We start from the raw sequence: 10518 nt of genomic DNA, 5'->3' as shown, positions 1-10518 counted from the left end.
AGAAGGTTCAGAACCAAGAATCCTATAATCAGTAAAATAGTGTATGTGTGTGTATATATATATATATATATATATATATATATATATATAGACTTAAAAATTTTTATATATATACTATTATACATAGTAAGTAATATATATTATATATATACACACAGTAAAATCTTGGAGTGTGAGTAACTTGTTCTGCGAGTGTTCCACAAGACGGGTAGACGTTTCTAATAAATATTAACTTGATAAATGAGTGATGTCTTGCAATACAAGGAGTATGTGATGTCAAAGGTCACATGACAATTGAACCAATGGTTGTCTGTCTCTCTCTCTGTCTCTGTCTCTCTCTCTCTTGGTCTCTATTTTTCTGTGGGACTGTGGGGTGATGGTCTCCCATGCTCAGATGCTCTGTCTCGGGTCACAGTGTTTGGCAGAAATGAGTGATTTTTCAGAGCAGTGGGAGGTGCCCACAACTGACTCTAACTCGTGTATTTTTGTCACTTCAAAGCACCAATGGACAGTCCTTTGCTTTTCCATACAAGAATGAGCTTAGGAATGCATTGTTTCGTTCTAGGTCAGGCTGCCTGCAGATATAGCCCCTTTCCTCTGCTGCCTTATTGCCGGTTCCATTAAATACAGTATATGACAAGAGCTTACTAATACTGTAGTGTAGTCAACCTCCATTAGTGATAATGAAAGTCATCCTACACAACAGTCCTCCTCTCTCGTCTCCCTCACACCAGCCACGAAAGTTTTCAAAGGGAAATGCAGATTGATTTTTTGTGTTTCATTATATTTTATATTTTCTTTATTGTTTTGTATCACATTACAGTATCATAATGATTTTCGTGTGAATATTTTTGGATTGTGGGACAAATCATCTGAGGTTCCATTATTTCTTATGGGGACATTGGCTTTGCTATACAAGTGCTTTGGATTACAAGATGTTTCTGGAACAAATTATGCTCGCAAACTGAGGCTTTTACTGTATTTAGTTTTTTGTATATTTAAAGTAGCATTGGTCATAGTTTGTATCTTATAAAATTAGTTTCAGTGCTCTGTTTATGAGAGCTTTTATAGTATGTTAGAGCCAGTTTGGACTTCCATCCCCAACCAAGTTGGAGGTTGGTAGGACACAAAAGGTTTTGCTCAGACCCAAATGCCGCTTGAAAAAAAGGAGAAATATAAGCCCTTTCTAATCTCTCTGGGAGCACAAATGATTTATAGATATGACATTTAACCACAATCCCTTTGATATCATTTGAGTTCAGCAAGGAACAATTTCTTGATGTTGTTTGTTTGAACAGAAATAGCAAACTTGTGCAAATGTTGGGCAAAGATTTCTTCTAGGAACTCTGAAAAAGATGATTATGTCAGATATATCTGGACACAATAAATGACAGTCATGTTATTTCCATCTTTTTATTTCCCAGGACAAAGGGGCAAATTCAGCATATGATGAGTGTTGGGGCTTCAGGACAATACAAGGAAGTTTGGGTGAGGACATCCCATAAAAATCTACCTCTTGATTTTTCTTGTCAAATGGGAGTAGACAGGAGGGATGCTGTTTTGAAATATAGACCATTCTCTTACTTGTCCTTAAAGGCAAAATATATTAGATGGCAATGATTCTTCTGAGCTAATTTGCCTTGGCAGAAGCCAATATGTTGAGACAGAACTTGTGAAGGCAAAATATTTTTTGAGCGATTAATTTAATCATTAATAAAAATATTTTGATACTAACAGCAAATTATAGTTGCCAGGAGGATTCCTTCTCATTTGACAATTTATGAAGCACCAATCTCCAGTACAGTAAATGAAGCCAGGGGTGTGTAGTTTGAATGGAATTGGTAGTAGGGACAGTGAACCATAGCTGACACCCTGTGATGGAACACTCCCTCCCTGTTCCCTTGTCTTGCCCACCAGCAATCTGAGGTAATTCATACAGAGTTAATATGGAGGGAAGACTGAGTGATCCATGAAACTCGTTAAGTGAACTTTTTTTTCCCCTTAAAATAACTTTTGTCTGCTTGGTTTCAACCCCTGTTCTCTCTTCTGTTTACTGTAAACAGGGCTCAGCAGAAGCTCACTGGCCTTGTGCAGCCCCTTCTTTGGAAGCCCTTTCTTGATCCCTCCATTCATCGGTCTTACATTTCACTTTTTGCCTTCTAGAAATGTATCAAAATCTTTCTGTGGTTGTGACTTCCACATTCTCTTGGCTTTGATTGGTATTAATTTTGGTATTTCTATACTTTTATTAACTATGGTTTCCAGGAGGAACAGAAAGTAAACGTGTTTTTCTGGTCTGCTGGCTTGAACTGAAAATACCTGTTGATTTTAGCATCCAACTTTCCCACATAAGAAAAAAACCCAACCTCAGCATTCACCTTTCTTGTGAAATCACTAAGGGTTTAGGAGGTAGTAATTTCTAATAGGAAAATAATACCTATCTCATGGAGTTGACTTAAGGATTAAATGAGATGGTGAACATGAAAATTATTTGTAAAGCTTAAAGTTCTCTAAGAATTTTTTTGTTATTATTTATTTGTTGCTATTTCAATGTTACTGTTTTCTTTGTTGCTACTTCAACTTCCCCTGAAAGCTGTTTGTGATGTTGCTTATGTGAGAAAATATCTCCTCGTTTATTGTTTTGAAAACCAGACTGTATTTTCAGTAGCTCAGTGGAAATGGCATTGTTGTTTTTGAAGATTAGGAGTAAAGACACGAATGTTCATTGACACCTATCACTTTGTAATATTTTTAGCAAGTAAGTGACTCATGTCTTCTTCCAGTTTTGTTGAGGATCTACTAGCAGCCGGTTATTAGGTGGTGGAACACATTTTTCAGATTTTAGATATTTAGGCTTTGTGGGCCATGTACAGGTTCTGTACCTTCTTCTCCTCCTTCTTCAACAACTTTTCAAAATGTTAGAACCATGATTATATCACGGATCATACAAAAACAGGCTGAGAACCCGATTTGATCTGTGGACCCTTATTTGCTAACCCCTGCTCTACATTCACAGAGTAGAAAGTATATCCTTGGGTAATTCCCTTCTTGAAACTAATTAATTATTGGTCTTCCTGATCTTGTCTTTACTCGTCTCCAGTGTCCAATCAACATGGCATCCAGAGATATTCTGTTAAAACTTAGGTCATATCATATCACTCAAGTCACTTCAGTTGCTCACCCAAGACAAAAACCGACGTCCTCAAAATGCCTCCACAGCCCTGGAAATCTGGGCCTCCATTTCCTTTCTGAGTTCATTTCCTTCTCCTCTCTACTTTGTTCGCTCTATCCTCCACACCCTGACATCCTCTCTGTTCCTTGACTATTCCAGGCACATTCTTTTGCCTCACTGCTTTCCATCTGCCTGTTGCCTCTGCTTGCAACATTCATTCCTCAGATAGGTACATTGCTGTCTCCCACATTCACCTCATGTTCTTTCTTAAATTTCATCTCCCCATAAAGCCTTCCTTGATTGCTTAATTTTGCATTGTAACCTCTTCCCATCAACTAATAATGTCAATATCCTTTCCCTGCTTTCTAGTGCTGTCTAGCACTTACCTAATATACTAGTTTCTTATACATTTGTTTAGTTTTTGTTTATATGTTTATACTTAAGTTTAAATATTTGCTCATTTGTTTATTTTTGCGTCCCCCTCTACTTAGAAAGAGGGGATATTCATCTGTGTTGTCCACATGTCTGTAAAACCTACTAGAGAAGGTTTTGTTTACCGAGAAGAAAATTTTCTTTGACTGAATGAATAATTGTGTGCATGAGTTAATGAACGAATCTCCAGGGTTTCTGAACTGAGGATTGATGTAAAGAGGAAGGCAGATGGTTGGGACAAGGTACTGCAAGAAGCAGTATTTGTAGTTCTCTGATAACTAACGAAATACATAGGTGTTTGTTAATTTACGTAGTTTCAATGGGAGAGCTGGGAACTAGTCTGGGGATCCATATCATCAAGATTTTTATAGTGCATTCTGTAGAGTTATTTTCAAGCATGTACAAATACCAATGAAAATGTGTGCATTCATATACACCTCTGTTACCTTATTTGATACTTTATAAGAGCCCCTCAAAGTAGGGATGGGAAGTATTAATATCCCTCCTTTATGATAATGAACTCCCTTTGCTCAAGGTTACATGATAATTTAGTTGCAAATGTCAAACTAGACTCAGGGTTTTTGAGTAGATCCTCCCTAGAAACCCACGATGTTAATAAAACCCACAAAAGTTCATTTGGCATCCAATGACACCCACACTACAGACTTATTTATGGTCTATCCATTTTAATGAAGAAGTGATTTAGCTTATACAGGCAAAAGTATATTAAGTTTTGTCCTCTATTAATATTAGTAATGGAAAAAGTGGGCTCTAATATCCTCAGGTTGGTTTGAGACCATCATATCTGCATTATGGGCATGGAGATGTTTAGCCAGGATATGCTTCTCTGCCACTCAGAATTCCCATAATATATAGTGATATGTATGGAAACAGATAAGGGACATGTGGGTAATTATGAGTCCTTCAGCATGATTTTTCCAGAAGCCTTGCCTTAAAATGAAAATTGTTTGGACATTTTCAGCTGTGAAGAATTCCTTTGGATGTTAATTTTCATGGTAAGTGAAATGAGCTTGTTTTATCTCTGCCGCCTCCCATATACCAACCTCTGTTTTGTGTTTGGAAAGACTTTTAGAAATGAAAACTCAAGATAAAATCAAAATGACAATGTAGATGATACCTGGGATATTTTGTTGGCTTACATGAACATGCAGAATTAAATATGATCTAGTTCAAATGTTTATTTTATTTTAATATTGTATATTGGAGTGGAACCTCCAAAGTGCCGGAAACAGGAATTCACCTGTCCTTTTTGGAACTGCAGCCCATATACACCTTCAAGAACTCCTTTTGTTCTTCCTTGACTCATCTTCAGGTACCACTGTTTTCTATGTATCTAGTATATAGCTTATTTAGTTTTAAGAATTTTCCAGATTGCGCCTGGGTGGCTCAGTCGTTTAAGCATCTGGCTTCTGCTCAGGTTATGTTCTCACGGTTTGTGGGTCCAAGCCCCCCGTCGGGCTCTGTGCTCACAGCTCAGAGCCTGGAGCCTGCTTCAGATTCTGTGTCTCCCTCTCTCTCTGCCCTCCCCCACTTGTGCTCTGTCTCTGTCTCTCAAAAATCAATAAATGTTAAAAACTGTTTTTTGGAAAAAGAAAAAAAAAGAATTTTCCAGATCCTTCTTAATATGCAGTTCTCCAATTCCTATCGTGCCGAGTCTTGCACCAGTTACATGTAACAGAAGAGTTTTATTTCTCTGTATCGTTCAAAACCCAATAAGAGAACAATGCACTGGGGCCGATGATATGTGGGTTCTTATCCCAGATATACCATAAAAGAATTGTGTCCCCTTGGGAAAATCAGTTATTTTGGGCCCCTTTCCTTTTCTTATTTTGACAGAGTTTTGTCCTAGACGATTCAAAGTAGCATGTGCACTCCTTGAGTGATAGTTAAAATGTTACCGGTATTCTAAACAAATGAAGACAACTGCGCATAAAGCTGTACATCTTTTCTGTGGCTGTGTTTTTCAAGCTGCCTCCATTTTACAGATGGTAAGATGACAAGAGCACAGCAGAAGCAGATTATTTAACCAGAGGCTCCAAAGTAGATGGAACTAAACCACAAGTTTCCGTTTCTTTCTGAAGCTCATTTAGCCAAAACATAGGCTGCTGAATATTAAGCTGTGAAGCATATCATCAGTCTGTTTAAGGGAGGCTGTTCTTACGGGATTGCTAATTAATAGCAGGAAGTTTTGAAATTCTTACAAGATCACCTAATCTTGTGAGATTTACAGTTCTGTTTTCATATCAAGCAAGTCCTATCAGTGCCAGTTAGTCATCTGAATTTCCGGTTGCTTCTCTGAACTAAACTTCTGAACCTCTTGAGGGTTTCTTCTTGCTATCTGAAATTTATGCCAGAATAGCCTTTTTTTTAGAGAGTACATTCAGGTTTCTATATTCCACATAAGAAAGAGAGATTCAGTGAGTCAGGGTAGGGGTTAAGCCCTCCTTCCCATTGTGGTATTGAGCTCCCGGCAAAATATAATCATTAAGAGACAAATTTCCTCAAAACAGAAAAGTAGTTATCTCAGACTTTCAATATCAAGTAAGTATTTTTACATTTCCCTGTAATACATGTGTTTATTGTACCTACACACACACACACACACACACACACACACACACACACACACACACAGGAATATTATTCAGCCTTAAAAAGGAATGACATTCTGATCAATGCTACAGCATGGATGAACCTTGAAACTATTAGCTAAGTGAGGTAAGTCAGTCACAAAAAGATAAAGGTGTGCTTCCACCTAGCTGAGATATTTAGAATAGGCAAATTCACAGAAGCAGAAAGTAGAATTGCGGTTTTGGAGAGTTGGGATGAGTGGGGATTGGGATGTTGTTATTTTTATGGGTATAGAGTTTCACTTTGGGGTGATGAACAAGTTCTGGAGGTGGGTGGTGGTGATGATTGTACAACATTGTGAATGCACTTTGATACCACTGAATTGAACACTTAACATTTTATGTTATGCATATTTTGCCACCATAAAAAAAGACTAAATGTGTGAATGAAGCACAGTTTTATATACAACACATAAAGCATGTCCATGAAAGAAAAAAAAAATGGTAATGTGGACTTTATTAAATTTTAAAATATCCACTCTGTGAGGACAGTGTTCAGAGAATGGAAAGGCAAGCCCCCTTGCTAGGAGAATATATTTTCAAAACACATATCTAAAGAAAGATATGCATGCAAAATATTCAAAGAAGTAGTAAAACGTCACAATAAGAAAGTAAACTCCCCAAATTGAAATAAATGAGGCAATATGAGTAGACACTTTAGTGGATAGTATACGTAAATGAGAAATAGGCATGCATAAGTTGCTGAACATTGGGGAATTATTGGAAAATGATATGCATGGTGCATTAGAGAAAAACAAAACCCCAGTTAGATGCTCCACCCATCTGTTAAATGGCTGAATACCCCAAACTGACAATACCACTTCCTGGTGTGGATGTGGGACAACAGGAAATCTTATTTATTGCTAATGGGAATGCAAATGGTACAACCTCTTGAGAAGACATCTCGCCAGGAAAAAAAAAAAAAAGAAAACAATAAAATAACATAAAATTTTACATTATGTATATTTTACCACAATAAAATACAGATTAAATGTGTGATTGAAACTGATGCAAAAAAACTTCAAGAAAAGGAGGCATGTAAAGATGACAAAGACAAAGATGATAGACTGTTTCTTAATGACCGAACAATTGTTAACACTAAGATACCAGAACCAGCAAATTGTGGATAATAACTGAAAGCCAGATCCTCAGATAATTTAATCCTTGAGAAAAGACCACGGAAACAGAAGAATAAGAGAACTCAGAGCCATCAACAGATAAATTCCAGTGGACTTGATCACTGGAAGATCACTCAAAGATTCCCGTCTTTGTAACTTTTAAGGACTCCTTGTACATTGTTATGTGGGTAAGAGCATATTAAGGTGCTTCATCATTTGATCCTTCAAACAAGCAAAAATCTTGGGATTACCATTGTTTGTTCCTCCCTCATGACTTCTTATCACCAGATTTGAATTCATCAAGCATATTGGGTTCTGATTCTTGAAGACCTTTTCATTTGTTCTCTGGTTTCTGTGGCAGGCCCATAATGTTTCTTGCAGGAATTAGTAATTCCTTTTTCTTCCCCCCTTGAATGGGTCCTCGAAATTTCCATTAGAGTAGTCTTGTTAAAAAATGCAGATGTGGTCTGTCAGTTGAGTCATCATTAAGTGGCTTTCTGCTTACAGATATTCATGGTGTCTAAATCCTGTAATCATTTCTCCTGCTATTCCCCACTTCATTTTCCTGGAGTATCTGAACAGTTCACTATCTTGGATTATGTTTTTCCTTCCACCACAAATTCCTTTCTCCCTGTTGTGCACCTGAAAAACCCACTTCATTTTGCAAAACTCAATTTACACATTATTGTGAAGTCCTTTTAATGTTGTGATCACACTCTCCTTTTTGCTACCATTGCACTTTTGCATGCTTGATTGTTGCATTTGCTACACTGTATTTTAACGACATTGTATGAGGACACTTGCTGAGGCTCGGGACTATCTTTTTTCATCTGTTGATGTTGCTTCTGCATGTTACTTGGTGTGCAGTGGTCAGCCATAAAAATGAGATTTTAATAAGTTAAAAATAGTTATGTACATATATCACTGTACAGATGTAACAGAAAAACCATTAATGTTGCTGCTGGAAGTTCACCTTTGGTAAATGGTGGTGGTACTTGACTCCACTTACAGGTTTTTTTTTGCTATTTTATACATTCCGGCCTTAAATCTCGTCTTTATTTCTATACATGTCTTTATGACTAATTCAAGAACAGCAGATATGAAGGTAGAGCTAGGCCACAGGCCATATTTGCTGGAATAGTAAATAAATGTATTTTTGGTGAAAAAGTCCTGAAGCGTATAGGGCCATGTTCTCCTTTTGAGTCATGTAGACGATCCACTTCCAAAGAGTTTTATCAGCAGCTAATCAAGATGTTTTTGCACCAGGCTCCTGATTAGCTATTAGTGTACTAATAGTAAGTCAGGGTTAAAGTAGTTTCTGATTTGTTTTACATTGTAAATGTTGGGCAGGGGGTTGTGTTTTTCTTTTAATGCTGAAGTGGGGGTGGGGAGTACCAAATGTTCCTTCCCCACTCTTGATAATTTAGTCATGTCAGGAGAGCTCATTAGGTAATTTCAACTCTGCTTCTTTACTTACTCTGCCTCTAGGGTGGTCAAAGGACATACACAGAAAGTTTAAGAAGAATTAACTGGGCATGCTTGCCTTGATTAATTCTGTTCTCTTCCTTGAGAGTGTGAGCGGGTCTTCTGTTTCTCCAGTCCTGTGTATTACTAGGTGGTAATCTGCCCGATTCTGGAGTTCATTTATGGGGCAATTTAGCTCTCATTCAAACTGGGGTTCTCAAACCTGGGTTATCAATAATAGTAAAAGGAATATTTTAACCTTTATCTTTCCTCTTTTATTTTGTAACCTACTCCAGACCTAGGTGTAATAAGAGTGTTGTACTTTTCCAGGACAATTGACAGACACTAATGCTGGAAGCCGAGCCATCCCAGCCTGAGTGCCAAAGCCTGGGCTGTGGACGGATTGGTGACTGCAAGGCGGCCAACCGACAGTGAAGCTTCTTGTACTCCTGCTTTTAGGTAATTTGGCCTTAAAACTACCTGGGGTATAGTCTGTTGGGGAATTGCCCTTGACAGGCCCCCTGGGAAAAGAACCAGTAGGAAAGGAAATAAGGTTCCGCAAGAAATTGTGCGGCCTTACGTTTCGCCCTTGCCATCCCCTATGGGGACACCTCATACCTTTGCCAGCAAAGAGGGCCTGTATAGGAGAGACATATGGATTTGAAAGCCCCACTCTGGTAACTAAGGAGTGTATCTATGGACACAGGTCTCTCTGACCCCTAGGCCCACTTGGCCCCCAGGAGGCATTCCAGATGATGATTGAACCTAGTTGGTTAAGTTACAGAATGGTTCATTGGTTCCTAGGTGCATTGTGTCTCTGAGAATGTATAAGGCGTGGGTTTCTAAGGCCCTCTTGGCCCCCTTCCTGGCACCTCGGACCCAGGCGAACACTTTGGTTCTTCAAAACCACAAATGGTTCAGGGAAACAACTAAGAGGTCATGTCCCTGTAACTGTTCCATTTGAGGTGTTGAGAGATAAATAACCTTTCGTGAAAACAACAAAGCAAATACTTTATAAATTATAGATAAACATAGATACATAATAAAAACAATAAAAGAAATTAATCAATAAGCAAAGGGCAGGAGGGAACGTTATGACAAAACAATCATGTTATTCCTTATTGGGTGATTATACAAAAGAACAATTTTAGAATTGGGTAATGTTAGAAAAACATAGATGACGTATGTTACAAGGAAATCATTAACATATATAATGCCACGTTTACTGCAATAAATCGGCCAGTTCAACACACTGCTGTTGTCTGTGTCCATTTTTATTTTAGTTTTTTATTTTAGATTTTTATTTTAGTTTTTTATTTTTATTTTTGTTTTAGTTTTGTTTTATTTTCACTTTTTCGCCGACACCGTTCATCCTTCGGGAACCCCTGGACCTGCTGGAGCTGGACTCTGGCACGCTAACATTTGGTTCATTCCCCGAGAACACTGAGAAATAAAAAGGAACAGAGTTTGGAAAGTAAAATGTCCATGTGGAAAGTGTTTTGGTATTGCCAGAGAAGATGGCTTTGTGCTTGGTCTGTCTTAGGTGGTAGGACATTGTGACCTTTGACAGTTTGAAAATATTTAGGTTAGGTCAGGCAGGTTTGGGCAGTAAACCACTAATGCCTGAGAAAGGTTTATTGCATGCTGTGTTAGTTTTCTGTGGCTGCCGTAAAAATGACCA

General features: G+C 37.9%; 1 long non-coding RNA gene across 3 annotated transcripts; it reads left to right on the top strand.

The window, feature by feature from the left end:
• Positions 1 to 776: 776 nt before the first annotated feature.
• Positions 777 to 10089, top strand: LOC131492031 (uncharacterized). 3 transcript variants are annotated; one of them, XR_009251802.1, is made up of 4 exons: positions 777 to 1488; positions 4587 to 4620; positions 7242 to 7561; positions 9168 to 10089. It is a non-coding gene; the product is annotated as an uncharacterized LOC131492031 (long non-coding RNA). The 3 variants fall into 3 exon arrangements; XR_009251801.1 differs by lacking the exon at positions 7242 to 7561; XR_009251803.1 differs by lacking the exons at positions 4587 to 4620; positions 7242 to 7561.
• The last annotated feature ends 429 nt before the right edge of the window (positions 10090 to 10518 follow it).

This window comes from Neofelis nebulosa, chromosome 12 (assembly GCF_028018385.1).
Source record: "Neofelis nebulosa isolate mNeoNeb1 chromosome 12, mNeoNeb1.pri, whole genome shotgun sequence".
NCBI lineage: Eukaryota > Metazoa > Chordata > Mammalia > Carnivora > Felidae > Neofelis > Neofelis nebulosa.
This window is presented reverse-complemented; position numbering and strand designations above follow the sequence as displayed.